Raw genomic sequence first — 16,509 nt, forward strand, 5'->3', positions numbered from 1 at the left:
GAAAAAGAGACATCAATTTATCAGTTTGATCCATATAATGAGGGTGGGAGCGGAGGGCACGTAATCCCTCATCGTAACTCCTCATAAAATACAGATCAAACTTCAAACTGGTAAGTTCTCATTTAATCTTACTATTTTACTTCGGAGTCACGTGAGTGACTACGTGAAGATTTAAAAGCTCTGTGATTTCAAACCGTGTAACAGTTTTATTCACTCACTGCCGAAGTTCTTGAGGGAGGAAGGGTTATCGTAATTACCCAATGACTCTGTTTTTCAAGAAAGAAAAAAAGGTATTTATTAACAATAACAAAATAAATTGCTCCCCCGGGCTTAAATTAAATATTTGCAGCTTCTAATATCTTTGCTGCAAATAAATCAGATATCATCAACCGCTTATTGTAAAATGTTCTGAATGTTGATTCCCTCGACCATCCTGCTGTATTCAGAATGAGGTCAATAGGTACATCCATTCTTGCTGCCGTTGATGTGGACGCTGCCCTAGTGGAATGAGATTTAAAGGTATTAATATCTATCCCGGCAGCTTTCAGTACCTGTTTTAGCCATCTTGAGATGGTTTGGCTTGTTACCCGGCCATGAGGTTTTTTGTGGCTGACCCATAAGGCTTGTTCACTCCCTCTGATGTTGTGGGTTGTGTCTATATACTGTAGTAGATGGGTCACCACACACAATCGTGGCTCTGGTGGGTAGGCCCGGAATACCACTAGTGGATTGGATGTTCCTGGCCTGCTTTGTTTCACCAGACCTTGTAGAATGAATGTGATCTGATCTGGGGTTGTCACCATGTTGTCCAGTCTCAATTTGTGTAGTGACTGGACCCTCTGAGCGGATACGAGTGCCATCAGCATGAGTGTCTTCAGTGTTGATTGCTCGAGGCTGATGGATCTAGCTGGTGGCCATTCCCTGAGGTATGTCAGGACGACACTGATGTCCCAAATATGGGCATACCTGGGCTTGGGGGGCTTAATATTATAAATGCCCCTCATAAGTTTTACCACCAGTGGATGGGATCCCATTGCCTGATGTCCTGCTGGTTTGAGGTAAGCAGAAAGAGCACTACGTGCTGTGTTGATGGCACTGTAGCTGATCCCTTCATGATGGTGTAGATAGGCCAGGAACTCCAATACATTGGTTACTGTGGCTGTTTCATATGTTGTCCCTGTTTCCTGGCAGTACTTTTCCCATTTTTTGATGCTGGTTAAGTACTGCCTTTTGGTGGATGTTCGAAGGGATGCTGACATGGTGGTGATGGTTTGTTCGGACAATCCCAGGTCCAGGTAAGGTCTGTTCAGAACCTGCAACCCAGGAGTTTAATGTCTTCATGGCATTGGTGGCTTATGCCTGATACTGGGTGGGTTAATTATCCTGGATCACTGGGAAACACCATAGGTGATTCTACCACCATGTCATGTAGTACTGGGAACCGTGGCTGTGTAGGCCAGTCGGGCACCATCAAAATACCAGAAGCAGAGTCCATCTGTATTTTGCGAAGTACCCGACTGATGAGGCAGAAGGGGGGAAAGGCATAGAAAAAGAACTTTCCCCAATCCAGCGTGAAGGCATCTACCGCTGCTGCCTCTGGGTCTGGTTCCCAAGCGACATACATAGGTAAATGGTGATTTAGTCTTGATGCAAATAAATCGATATCTGGCATTCCATTTTGCTTGATAACTTTAGCAAATACTTTAGGGTTTAACATCCATTCGATGTTGTCATTGAATTTGCGTGACCTGGTGTCTGCCACTGTGTTTAGCTTACCTGGTAGATAGGTAGCTGAAAACCAAATATGTCTTTCGACACACCATTGCCAAATCATATTGACCAATTTGTCGCATGATAAAGATTTTATGCCGCCCATATGGTTAATATAAGCCACCACCGTAGTATTATCAATTTGTAACCGAACATGCAAGTGCTGCATATTGGATGCATATGCTTTTAAACCATAAAAGGCGCCCAACATTTCTAAATAGTTAATGCCCAGTGTAGATAGTAATGATGACTCTGGGTTAGTCCATCTACCACCTGTGCTGGATATGGAGTTAGTTGCTCCCCAGCCTTGAGCACTGGCATCTGTCTGAAGAACTAAAGTAGGGTTAGTGATGATAATAGGACTAAAACTATGCCAAACATTTTGTGTCCACCACTGTAGCTCTGATATTGCTTCCGTGGGTAATATCATGACACGATCATAGTGACCTCTATGTCGTTTTAGTGCCTGTACCTTTGCTCTTTGTAAATTTTGATAGTGCAAAGGTCCAAATTGTGTAGCCGGAAATGCTGCTACCATTTTACCAATCACTGTTGCTACTTGTCGAATAGTTGGTCTTTTGTTGACCATTAAATTATTGCATGATTGTGCTAATCCAATCATTTTCTCCCCTGGCAGGGTAACAGTCATATGGACTGAGTTAATTGTGAAACCCAGGTAGTCCATGATAGTGGATGGATTTAACTTAGATTTGTCTGGATGTAGGACGAACCCCAGAGTTTCAAGGAGCTGTTTTGTAGCTGAGACTGCTGCCACAGCCAGTTCCATTGTTTTACCCCACTATGAGGATATCATCCAAATATGCCATGACAATATGTTTTTGTTTCCTTAGTATTGCCATGGCTGGCTTCAATATTTTTGTGAATAATCTTGGGGCTGAAGTGAGCGCATTAGGCAATGCTTTGTACTGCCACAGCTGCCCCATCCAGATAAATTTTAGGTATCTGTTATGATCCTTGTGTATGGGTATTAGATAGTAAGCATCTTTGAGATCAATGCTTGCCATGTAGTATCCTTTGGAAATCAGTTGTCTAGCAGTAACAAATGTTTCCATTTTGAAATGTATATACTTAACAAACTTGTTTAGTGATGTTAAGTCAATGATGATGTGACAGACACCATCTTTTTTGGTTTTGGTGAATATATTGGATACAAATTCCAAGGGTTCATGTTTGGTCTTTTCTATGACCCCCTTTGTGATAAGTCTCACCAGTTCAGCTTGTCCCTCCCGTTGCTCTTTGACGGAGGGAGAAAATACCCTTTGGGGCCAATGTTGAACTGGCGGCGTTTTTTCTGATATAAACTGAATTTTATATCCACTAATGCTGTTGAGTATATACTTGTCACTCGTGACCATACCCCATGCTTCTTTAAACAAGTGTAATCTTCCCCCCGTTAGTAAAGCACCCTTATTCTCTATATGCTGGTAGGAACCAGACCCACCTACCTCCATGGTTATTGGCGATTCTGTTTCTTCATTTTCCTGAAGATTCTGTTCTGACGTGCTGGCGATGTTGGGGGGGGAGGGCACATTTTCCAGGGGGTCCGCTGCGGGCCCTGATCTAAAAAAGATCTTTGGGGATAATGTGCGGACCCCAAGCGTTCACCAGTCCCATATTGCGGACGTCGACTGGTGGATGCCGTGGGGTGCTGCCGCTTGGGTATCGGAGGTCTTGGTTTGCTCGTCCCGGGGCCTGCCCTCATTAGGCCAAAGGTTTTTGATGCTTCCTCCATCTCCTTCAGTTTTTTATTGAGATCTTTCCCAAATAGCAGCGCGTCCGTCTCCGCAGCTGGGGCTTTACACAAGCCAGCAAATTTGGGATTGAGGGCAGGTCTTATGTTTTCCCTCCGGAGATTGTTGATCTCAAATTGTGTGGTACACATTAATGCCAGCACATCCTGCTGGCAGGTATCCATCTCCGTGGTCTCCACGGAACGAGCAAAGGCTGTGATGGCAGACATCAGGAGCCTTAGGATCCGCTGTAGCTTGAGTTCTTGGGTCCGGGTGTGTGATCCCACATGCCCCCAGATTTGGCTGTTGACACTTTTTACTTTGAGGGCCTCACCGTTTTCTGGTGCTGTGTTGTTTCAGCACCTCAGCGAGCACCTTTTCCAGTAATGGTTTGTTGGATAGATGGTTGATGCTGGCCGCCATTCTTGGTTCCAGCGGTGCTCCAGCCCGTGGGGTTGCTACAAAGCGGTCCACCACACCCAACAGCTCTTCCTGTTCCTGCACCCCTGGCATACTCCCGAATTCGTCCGCCTGCCCCTGTTCCAGACCAGCCCAGCCCTGGTCACCAATGCTAGCCTCCAGTAATGAGGGAGCAGAGGGCAGTGCACAAGACACTGTGGAGGATGTACCTGTCCTTCCTCCCCGGGAGCGCTCTTGCTGCGTGTCCCGGTGGAGCATCTGCTCCAGGAGCTGCTGAATGCAGCTCAGGCGGCTGTCTCTGCTCCGCTTTGGTGGAGACATGTCCCCCTCCGACGAATCGGAGATGACCGGCCGGTTGGACTTCCTGGCCGCTTTCCCAGTCCGCCGTGCAGGCTTTGGCGAGACTGGGCTTGGCTCGGTCTCGGGGATAGTGAAACGCTCTGAGAGCGACGCTGCCGCCGGTTGCTGCCCTGCTGGAATGGAACGCTCCTCTGGTGGAGTTGAAGCGGGGGCAGTTCTCTTTGAGAGTTTACTGTGTTGTGTCGACATAGAAACATAGAAACATAGAAATTAGGTGCAGGAGTAGGCCATTCGGCCCTTTGAGCCTGCACCACCATTCAATATGATCATGGCTGATCATCCAACTCAGTATCCCGTACCTGCCTTCTCTCCATACCCTCTGATCCCCTTAGCCACAAGGGCCACATCTAACTCCCTCTTAAATATAGCCAATGAACTGGCCTCGACTACCCTCTGTGGCAGGGAGTTCCAGAGATTCACCACTCTCTGTGTGAAAAAAGTTCTTCTCATCTCGGTTTGAAAGGATTTCCCCCTTATCCTTAAGCTGTGACCCCTTGTCCTGGACTTCCCCAACATCGGGAGCAATTTTCCTGCATCTAGCCTGTCCAACCCCTTAAGAATTTTGTAAGTTTCTATAAGATCCCCTCTCAATCTCCTAAATTCTAGAGAGTATAAACCAAGTCTATCCAGTCTTTACCAAGTCTATCCAGTCTATCAGACATTCTGAAAGGCAAACACAACTCCAACTCTCCTTCGTTATTCCACACGCACCGTATACTTACCTGACGGTCCGTTTTAAAGTGCAGCTGGAGAGCCTGACTCCAGCTGCCGCCGCTGTTGCACTGCTGGCGTAATGCCGCGCCTGCGCACTGAGCGGGTTCTTCACGTAGTCACTCACGTGACTCCGAAGTAAAATCAGGGCAGAGGTTCATTCACAAATTCTTTGCCTGAATGCAATTATGGAAGACAGTTGCTGCAATTTAAGAATGAAATAGGCTGTATGAGTACTGATGATCATTGTAATGTATTATTGGGAATCTTATGAAACATATGTAATGCAATATTGGTTTCACATTTTCAAAATTAAATTGGACGCAGGAAGAGTTGGTGAATAATTGAAGTAGGCGATAGTGGGCAAACATATTTGAATCGATCTTATTATTAAATTATCATCTGAAAAAGCCGCACATAAATCTTTATTTAAATACAGCTTTTTATAATGAGATTAAAATTGATTCAATCATTTTTCAACAATCTGAGAATAAACCAATATTTCTCATTTTATATTGACATCACTGAATTGTAATTTCAGTCTACTGAGAAATTTTAGCAAGAAATTCTAAGGCCGCAACTAGAATTTGACCTTTATCCTTCCAAATGGCCCTTGGTTTTATCAGTGTGAAATGGGTTTTTCAATTGCATCTCAAAATTGCATCATAGATAGTACAAACCAACAATAAGATTTATGAAGGGGTAAGGTAATTAACTTTAGATTTTTTAATTTCTGAAGATTTTATTTAGCCACACTATTGTGTGCTTTAGGGTGGATCTGATGCTTGTTTTTATAGTGTTTCCAATTTTGTGTTCAACTTTTGTGTTCTGATTTGTGTTCAGCTTGGGCTAGTGCCCTATTGTATGGTCATGGTAGGATCAGCTCCACTTCAATGCAAACTAAATGGAAACCATTGTACATTATGCCTTGAGATTTTATTAAATTAAGTATCTTCAACCATAATAATGTTCTTAGATAATATGAATGGTATTTTTAAGGCAGAGATTGACAGATTCTTGACGTGTCAAGGGTTATGGTGAAAAAGGCAGGAGAATGGGATTTTGAGTGGGAAAGGTAGCTCAGCCATGATTGAATGGCGGAGTAGACTCGATGGGCCGAATGGCTGAATTCTGATCCTATGACATGAATACAATGGTTGCTTTGAAGAGGTTCCAATGGATATTTTGGGACACCAATGTGACTGAGAACAATTAAGTGGAATGGTATCCATGAATTGAGGCCCAGTACATACTCCTCCTATTACTTTATTTGTCTTATTCACACACTGAATTTAAACACAGCTCAAATACACACGAGAAAGCGCCATATATTACTATATGGTAACTATTTGAAAGACTGGTAGACACAAAATGTTGGAGTAACTCAGCGGGACAGGCAGCATCTATGGAGAGAACAAATGGGTGACGTCTTGGGTCGAGATCCTTCTTCAGACTGGTTAGGGATAAGGGAAACGAGAGATATAGACGGTGATGATGTGGGGAGATAAAGAACAATGAATGAAAGATATGAAATAAATAATGATGATAAAGGAAACAGGCCATTCTGTATGTAGGGTGGACATGAGAAGCTAGTGCGACTTTGGTGGAGAGAGGGAATGCCAGGGCTATCTGAAGTGAGATAAATCAATATTCACACCACTGGGCTGTAAGCTGCTCAAGCGAAATATGAGATGCTGTTCCTCCAATTTGCTTTCGCCTCACTCTGACAATGGAGGAGACCTAGGACAGAAACACCCTATGTAGGAATGGGAAGGAGAATTAAAGTGTCCAGCAACCAGGAGATCAGGTTGGTTCACGCGGGCTGAGCGAAGGTGTTCCGGGAAACGATCGCCCAGTCTGCATTTGGTCTCACCAATGTATAAGAATCCAAGTGAACCTCTGCCTAACCTGAAAGGACTGTTGGGGTCCCTGGACAGAGTCGAGGCAGGAGGTATAGCGACAGGTGTTGCATCTTCTGTGGTTGTAGGGAAAGGTACCTGGGGAGGATGTGGTTTGGGTGGGAAGGGATGAGTTAACCAGGGAGTTGCGGCGGGAACATGGTAGTTCTTTATTCCACCCCCCTCCACACCCCAACCCCAATGTGTAAGGAATATTGTTCTTTACTACAATTGGAAGCTCTTACATTTCATTTTTACCCATTGTCTTGAACTGTCAATCACAAGACATAATCAGTTTATACCTATATTCTTGTGGGAAGATTGGACGAGAATCAGAGAGTTAGTTCCTTAAGTCTGTTCTGCTATTAACTTCAATGGTAGCCACTTTTTCTGGATCAATTGATACCTAATAAAAATCTAATGGCATCATTCTTGCAAGTATTAATTGAGTTAACTTCATCAGCCTTTTGAGTGAGTTTCGCAATGATTTATGCAAAAAAGTCCTTTCTAATTTCACCTGGTTTAATTTTAAGATTATGTCCTATTGATCTGGACTTTCTCCACAGAGGCAATAATTTTGTTGGTACTGTCATCCCTTTGTGACATCTATCTATCTATCTATCTATCTATCTATCTATCTATCTATCTATCTATCTATCTATCTATCTATCTATCTATCTATCTATCTATCTATCTATCTATCTATCTATCTATCTATCTATCTATCTATCTATCTATCTATCTATCTATCTATCTATCTATCTATCTATCTATCTATCTATCTATCTATCTATCTACCTACCTATCTACCTATCTATCTATCTCACTTCGACCGTGATGAAATGTTTTGAACGGCTGGTCCTGGCCCACATTAAGTCCTCACTCCCACCCACCCTGGATCAGCATCAATTTGCGTATAGAGCAAATAGGTCAACGGAAGATGCCATCAACACAGCTCTACATTCTGCACTGACACATCTGGAGCGTCCTGGCTCATATGTGAGGATGTTATTTGTAGATTTTAGTTCTGCATTTAATAGAATCATCCCCAGCAGAATGGTGGACAAACTGTCTGATCTGGGTGTTAATGCAATAACATGCGGATGGATTAAGGACTTTCTAACAGATCGCCCACAGACTGTCAGGATGGGGTCCAATTATTCCCCAGTCCTGACGCTCAGCACAGGAGCGCCACAAGGATGTGTGCTGAGTCCCATTTTGTACACAATATACACTTATGATTGTATACCAACACACAGTACAAATAGGATCATTAAGTTTGCGGACGACACGACTGTGGTGGGACTGATAAACAACAACGACGAGTCTGCCTACAGGGATGAAGTCCAAAAACTGACTGTCTGGTGTACCAAAAACAACCTGGTACTCAACCCATCGAAGACAAAAGAGCTGGTCGTTGACTTCAGGAGGAAGAGGAGAGAGGAACCTGCTCCTTTATACATCAAAGGAGACATGGTGGAGAGAGTCACTGGCTTTAAGTTCCTGGGAATAAACATCTCCCAGGACCTTAAATGGCAAATGAACACCGTCACTCTCGTGAGGAAGTCACATCAGCGGCTGTATTTCCTGAGGGCTCTGCGGAGAGCAAACGTCTCGCAGCCGCTGCTGTTGTCCTTCTACCGATGCGCCGTGGAGAGTATCCTCTCCTATGGAATCCTGGTGTGGTTTGCTAGCTGTACTGTGGCTGAGAGGAGGGCGTTGCAGGGAATTATAAAAACTGCGCAGAACATTACAAACGCCCAACTGCCCTCCTTGGATGACATATATAGGGCCCGATGCTTGCGCCGGGCCACAAATATCAAGCAGGACACATCCCACCCTGCCAACCACCTTTTTACTCTGCTACCCTCTGGGAGGCGATTCAGGACTCTGAAGGCTCGCACCGGTAGACTAAAGAATAGTTTCTACCCATGTGCGATAAAAGAGCTAAATTCCAACAGAGAATGCTGGGGAAGCAAAATGTAATTCTAAGAAATGCCGCCAAATTCTTTTAAATTCTTTTAAATTCTTTTAAAATACCTATTTATTTTTTATTAATAAGTGTACATATGTGTCAATGGTTGTCGTGTTTGTATTTTTTTAACCGGAGGAGATGTAATGGAATTTCGTTGCACAGTATTGTGCAATGACAATAAACGTATTCATTCATATCTATCTATCTATCTATCTATCTATCTATCTATCTATCTATCTATCTATCTATCTATCTATCTATCTATCTATCTATCTATCTATCTATCTATCTATCTATCTATCTATCTATCTATCTATCTTATAAAACTGTGTGCCTGTCGCCTGCCGTCCGTCCGGCTGCCTTTCTTCCTTTTGATTCGTTTCCATCGTGTGATGTCACAATGCCCAATGCTCGCAGATGTCCAATCACAATGCCCAATGCTCGCAGATGTCCAATCGGAATGGATCCATTTACATGTACGGCTGCCGGCTGCATTTCTTCCTTTGATTCACTGCAACTCCGAAACCAGACGCAGAATCGCCGACATCTTTTCCATTTCGGTAGAGATTTCATTTTTCTTTCTAAGTATCCGCTGCTCATTACATTTCGTCGTGTTTAAGTACACGTTTTTAATCAAATCCTTCCCCCCCCCAATATTTCAAAAATAAACTGGCTTCTCACCCATAGAAGCAGCACCAGCCCCTGGTGAACGTTCCAACGTGTGATGTCACAATGCCCGATGCTCACAGATGTCCAAATGGAATGGATTCATTTACATATGCCTATGCAGGAGCACCAGCCCATGGTGAACGTTCCATCGTGTGATGTCACAATGCCCAATGTTCACATATGTCCAATCGGAACTTAAGAGGGAGTTAGATGTGGCCCTTGTGGCTAAAGGGATCAGGGGGTATGGAGAGAAGGCAGGTACAGGATACTGAGTTGGATGATCAGCCATGATCATATTGAATGGTGGTGCAGGCTCAAAGGGCCGAATGGCCTACTCATTCTCACTCATATGAAGAAAGACTGGATAGACTCGGCTTGTACTCGCTAGATTTTGGAAGATTGGGGGGGGATCTTATAGAAACTCCTGATTACATTTTGTCGTGTTTATGTGCCTTTTTGTAATCAAATCCTCCCCCCCCCCCCCACCAAATATTTAAAAAAAAACTGGCATCTCACCCGTATAATCAGCCCCAGACTCGGTTTGTACTCGCTAGATTTTAGAAGATTGAGGGGGTATCGTATAGAAACTTACAAAATTCTTAAAGGGTTGGACAGGCTAGATGCAGGAAGATTGTTCCAGATGTTGGGGAAGTCCAGAACAAGGGGTCACAGTTTAAGGATAAGGGGTAAATCTTTTACGACCGAGATGAGAAAAACATTTTTCACACAGAGAGTGGTGAATCTCTGGAATTCACTGGCACAGAAGGTAGTTGAGGCCTGTTCATTGGCTGTATTTAAGAGAGAGTTAGATGTGGCCCCTGTGGCTAAAGGGATTAGGGGGTATGGAGAGAAGGCAGGTACAGGATACTGAGTTGGATGATCAGCCATGATCATATTGAATGGTGGTGCAGGCTCGAAGGGACAAATAGCCTACTCCTGCACTTAATTTCTATGTTTCTATGGTTTCCCTCTCCCCACCCCTCTCCCTCTCCCACCCATCACTCTCTCCCCCACCCCCCTTCCCTCTCTACCCCACCCCCAAACCTCTCTCCCCCCGCCCCCTTCCCCTACCCCTCTGTCCCTCTTCCACCAGTCCCTCTACCCCTCCCTCCCCACTCTCTCACTTTTCTCCCCTTACCCCACCCCTCTCCCCCCCGCCCCCTTCCCCCTACCCCTCTGTCCCTCGTCCACCACTCCTCCTACCCCTCCCTCCCCACTCTTCCACTTCTCTCCCTCACCTCACCCCTTTCCCTCCCCACCCCTCTCTCACCCCCTCCCTTCCCCCTCTCTCCCCTCTCCACCCCACCCCTTCCCCTACCCCTCTGACCCTCCCCACTCTACCACTTCTCCCCCCTCCCACTATCCCTCCCCACTCTTTCCCCCCTCTCCCCCCACCTCTCTCCCCCTCCGTCCCCACTCTTCCCCCTCCCTCCACACTCTTACCCCTCCCTCCTCCTCTCCGTCCCCATCCCTCCCCCCCACATCTCTCTCCCCTCCCCATCCTCCCTCTCTTCCATTTCACTTCTCTCCCCCCTTCCCCCTCCACTCTCCCTCCCCACTCTTTCCCCTCTCTCCACCCACCCCTCTCCCCTTCCCTCCCTCCTCCCGTCCCTCCCCATACCCCCCCCCTCACCCACATCTCTCTCCCCATCCCCCTCTCTCACCCCCTACCCCGCTCTCCTTTCCCTCCCAAATCTGTCCCGTTTCCTCCTCCCCCCCTCCCCTCCCTCCCCTCTTCTCCCCCCCCCCCCCCCCACCTGTGTGTTTGGGGGGTGGTTAATGTGTGTGTGTTGCCTCAGCCCCCCCCCCCCCCCCCCCACCCCCGCAAACGCCGTTGGGGAAACAGACCCAACGGGTCTGCACTTGGTCTAGTATTCAATAAAACTTTGATCTCCTTTGTTCTAACAAAAAGAGACACAACTTTTCAATTCTTCTCTTATATTTGCATTTCATCATAGTTTGAAATCAAATAAACATCTTACAGAGTATGGTAGTCAATGGCACCCACAGCTCTCTGTAACAAAATACTGTCGCACCCATCTCAAAGAACATAGAATATGGAACATAGAACAGTCCAACACAAGAACAATCCCTGTGGTGCACAAAGTCTGTGCTGACCATGATGCGCAGTTAAACAAATCTCCTCTGCCTGCATATGATCCATATCCTTCCATTCCCTACATTTTCATGGAGTTATATAAAAGCCTCACACACCACTACCACATCTGCTTCCACCACCACACTTGTCAGTGCCCTTCAGGCACCTACCACATTGCCACACACATCTATCTCCTTTGAGCTCTTCCTCTCTCGCCTTAAAGCTATTCCCTCCAGTATTTTGACACTTCATAAATTCATAAGTACTAGGAGCAGCAAAAGGGCCATTCGGCCCACCAAGTCTATGCCGCCATTCAATCATGGCTGATGTATCTTTCCCTCTCAACCCCACTCTCCTGCCTTCGCCCCATAACCTTTGACACCCATACTACTCAAGAATCTCTCAATATCCACCTTAAATATATCCATTGATTTGGCCTCCACGCCTTCCGTGGCAATGAATAGTACAGATTCACCGCCATCTGATTAAAGAAATTCCTTCTCATCTCTTCTCCAAAGGTACATCCTTTTATTCTGAGGCTAGGACCGCTAGTCCTAGACTCTCCCACTAGTGGAAACAACCCCTTCATATTCACTCTATCCAGGCCTATCACTATTCAGTAAGTTTCAATGAGGTACCCCCTCATCCTTCTAAACTCCAGTGAGTACAGTGCTATCAAACGCTCATCATACGTTAACCCAATCATTCCTGGGATCATTCTCGTAAACTTCCTCTGGACCCTCTCCAAAGCCAGCACAACCGTCCTCAGATATAGGGCCCAAAACTGCTCACAATACTCCAAATGCAGTCCCACCAGTGCCTTACAAAACCTCAGCATTACATCCCTGTTTTTGTATTGTAGTCCTCTCAGAATAAATGCTAGCATTGCAATAGCAAAACCATGGATGAGGGTTTAAGTATTAATTTGCTGAGGTAAGGCTGGAATTTGCCAATGTTACAGAGGTAGAAATGTATACTTTATCTTTACTGGTATTTTATCAGAGTTTGAGAAAATATCTCGCCTTCCTTTGGCGAGATATTGCCTTCCTTCCTACCGATTCAACTTGCAAATTAGCTTTTTGGGAATCCTGCACAAGCAATCCCAAGTCCCTTTGCACCTCTGATTTTTGAATTGTATCCCATTTAGAAAATAGTCTACACTTTTATTCCTACTACCAAAATGCGTGACTCCACACTGTTCTTGCCTACCGAAGGAACTCAGAGAGACAAGAGACAAAGGAATGTTCGATGTTTTGCGCATCACCTCTGCTCATTTGTCTCATTTTCAGGCAAATATCAACATGAACCCCAAAATCCTTTGTTCATCCATTTGCTCTAAATGTTCTATCCCTATTTCACTTCCCCAAATACATTGCCTTGCCCTTGTTGGGATTAAATTCAATCTGCCAACGCACTGCCTGATGTCTTCTGAATTATATCCTGCCTGAGCCTGAGACAATAGCTATCCACAACACCAACAATGTTCATGTTACTTGGGTGGCCTGGTTTTGTCAATGGAGGAGGCCTTGGACAGAGAGGTCAGCATGGGAATGGGAAGAAGAGTTAAAACGGTTAATAAAATACAATACAATACAATACAATACAATTTATTTGTCATTTGAACCTCATTGAGGTTCAAACAAAATGTTGTTTCTACAGTCATACACACAAGAAAGAACCAAGACACAACACAATTTACACAAACATCCATCACAGCGCATCTCCTCCTCGCTGTGATGGAAGGCAAAGACTTATCTCTCCCCTGCATTTCCCATTCCCCTCCCGATGTCAGAGTCAAAGTCAAAGCCCCCGGTGGGCGATGGCAATTGTCCCGCGGCCATTTACGCCGTGCCGGGTGATGCAAGGCCACGCTCCGGGTCTTGGTGTTGGAGCCCCCGGCGGGCGCTAGCAAAGTCCCACAACCATTCCAAGCCACGCCGGGCGATGATGTAAGCCCCCGCTCCAGGTACTCTTCGACCCCGCAACTCGGGCGGGTGAAGTCGCCGTTGCGGAAGCCCCGAAAAGCGGTCTCCCAACAGGGACCCGCGGGCTCCCGGTGTCATTGTCCACCAGACCTGCGGTAAACCTCCGAATCCCCGGGGTCGGGCCGTAGCAGCGCGCCACCACCGCTCCTCCCGCTCCGAACTCGGCCAGCTCCGCGATGGTGAGTAGGTCCGTAGGTCCTAGGAGATCCAGTAGGCCCTGGTGGACCGAGCGCAGATGTTCAGCAAAATGATCTGCAGGTGATTCAATAAAATTTCAATAGCTACAGCGATTTTGTTTACTTCCATATATTGAGTCTGATTTACAAGGTGAGCTCACTTTAACTGACAAGGTATCTCTACTGGGGCAAAGTATTCAAATAAGTAAACCCTTTTACCAGCCAGATCATCATATGGTACCATGTTAAAGGTGTTGATATCTTGCTATTTTTACTTACATTTTAGCTCAGTTTCAGAATTTTATTTTCTATATCCATGAAGCAAATTTGTGCATACAATCTTCAAAAATACCCATATTGGTTGCATAATCTTCTCAAGACAGTAATGACAATTCTTATAGTAGGACGTGACCCATTTATTACTGAGCAAAATGCAACTGCAGAATTAACTTCTTCCCTTCTGCTCACATTGTATAAGAGTCAACGACCTCAATACCATTGCATGCTATTTTTAGCCAGGTTTCCTGGTCTCTGTTATAGAAAATAATGGCACAATCAATTTACAAGCCAGTTTAGAAGTGGTTTTGCGAGATATTTTCTCAAACTCTGATAAAATACCAGTAAAGATAAAGTATCTATTTCTACCTCTGTAACATTGGCAAATTCCAGTCTTACCTCAGCAAATTAATACTTAAACCCTCATCTATGGCTTTGCTATTTCCAGACATAACTATTTCAACTGCACTCCTAGACAGGTTATCTTCTCTTACTGGATGTTCTGTAAATCTAGCATCATTCAAAACTCTGTGGTCGATCCCCTTATGCACCCCATTCATTCACTCCTCACTGAGCACTTCATCAGGTTCAGGTTAAGCATTAACTTGACTTTAAAATCCTCATTTTTCTTTTTAAATCATTCACTTGCTTGTCGTTCCCTACAATTGTAATCTCATCCAGCCCTACTGCAAAATATCTGGTGCCCTCTAATTGTTGATTGCCACTTATTGCACCACTTTCGGAGGCTTTGCCTTTAGCTGCCAATACTCCAAGAGTTGGAATTTCCTCCATAAACCTCTCTGATTTGTTACCTTTAGGGTGAGCTTTAAGACTTATCTACTTTGACCAAACCTTTTGTTTATTTGGCCTAACAACCACAGATGTTCCTAATTGTTAATTTGTTGCCTAGTACCTTAAAGGGGCTGTCCCACTGCGGTGACCTAATCTGCGAGTTTAGAAGAGTTTGCCCTCGACTCAAACTCGCAGCATGGTCGACACGTGGTCCTAGGAGGTCACAGGAACTCTCCTTCATGCTTGAGGGAAGTTCCCGCATACTCGTAGCCTCAGCTAGGTCACGGAAAAATTTTCAGCATGTTGAAAATTTTTCCACGAGTAAAAATTGGTCAGCGTGGTTCTTTTTGAACTCGTAGTGCAGTGGAGTGGGGTCGCTATGTAGTTACAGGCAGTCAAGGGCAGCCGTAGGCAATCTCCTTCGCTGACCGGGCATTTTAATTGACTCATTGGAGTTTTCAGGACCAAGGAAATGCCCGCTAACCTTTATTATACTTCTTAAAAGTGTCTCCATTACTTCTCCCCCCCCCCCCCCCATCTCTCTCCCCACCCCCCTCCGGGCTCTCTAAAGGACTTACCGTACACTGTGCAGCCATCTATTACCTTCCTCTTCATCGCGGGTGTGAATTTCAGACAGCGCTCCCCTGCTTTCCCTGGCCCCCGCCTTTGCGATGTGTTTGTGTGTGTGCGGTCGGTCGATCCAGCTCGCGGTTTCATCGCTGATGGTCGATCCAGCTCGAGGTTTTTCAGGCGAGTGCCCTCCAGCTTGAAGATCGAAGACACTCTTCTGAACTCGCGGATTAGGTCGCCGCAGTTGGTCAGCCCCTTAAGATGTTTATTTCACAAAGGCTACTATATAATTGGAGGCTGTTGTTGCTGAAGATGCTACCAACACTAAATCAATCAATGCTTGGAATGGATGTACATGTTGGGGATAGATTTTATTTTGCTCAAACTGCAAGTTTTCAATTTGAAAAAAAGCCACAGCCACCAATGCTGTAAAGCACATTTAGTACAAAACCTAACGTTATATCAACAAACTGGCAAACAGTACACTAGGTCTTGGGAATACATCTTACCTCACTGGCAATCTCTCATATTCTGAGGTTTCCACCTACATTGACAGGTGTTTTCAGTTATCCCAGTGCTAAAGAAAATCAAGGTGGCATGCCTTAATGACCACCATCATGACGTGCTTTGAGAGGCTGGTCAATGATGCACAGCAACTTGAGCCTCCTAGGCCAACCCGATCCACTGCAATTCACCTGTCACTGCAATACGGACTAAGGATGACCCATCTCCCTGGCCCAACACTCATCCCCGGATTATATGGATGACAAAGACACCTACATCAGACTCATATTCCTCAATTACATGATTACATATCCTCATTCAACACCATAATTCCAGTCAAACTCATCCACAACTCATGCAATATGACTCACCACCCTCAACTGGGTCCTAGGCCACATTCTGGATGAATTGTTGGCAAAACATCATAGAAATATAGAAGGTACACAAAAAAGCTGGAGAAACTCAGCGGGTGCAGCAGCATCTATGGAGCGAAGGAAAAAGGCAACGTTTCGGGCCGAAACCAGGAGTAGGCCATTCGGCCCTTCGAGCCTGCA

Source organism: Amblyraja radiata, chromosome 2, assembly GCF_010909765.2.
Source record: "Amblyraja radiata isolate CabotCenter1 chromosome 2, sAmbRad1.1.pri, whole genome shotgun sequence".
Lineage (NCBI taxonomy): Eukaryota > Metazoa > Chordata > Chondrichthyes > Rajiformes > Rajidae > Amblyraja > Amblyraja radiata.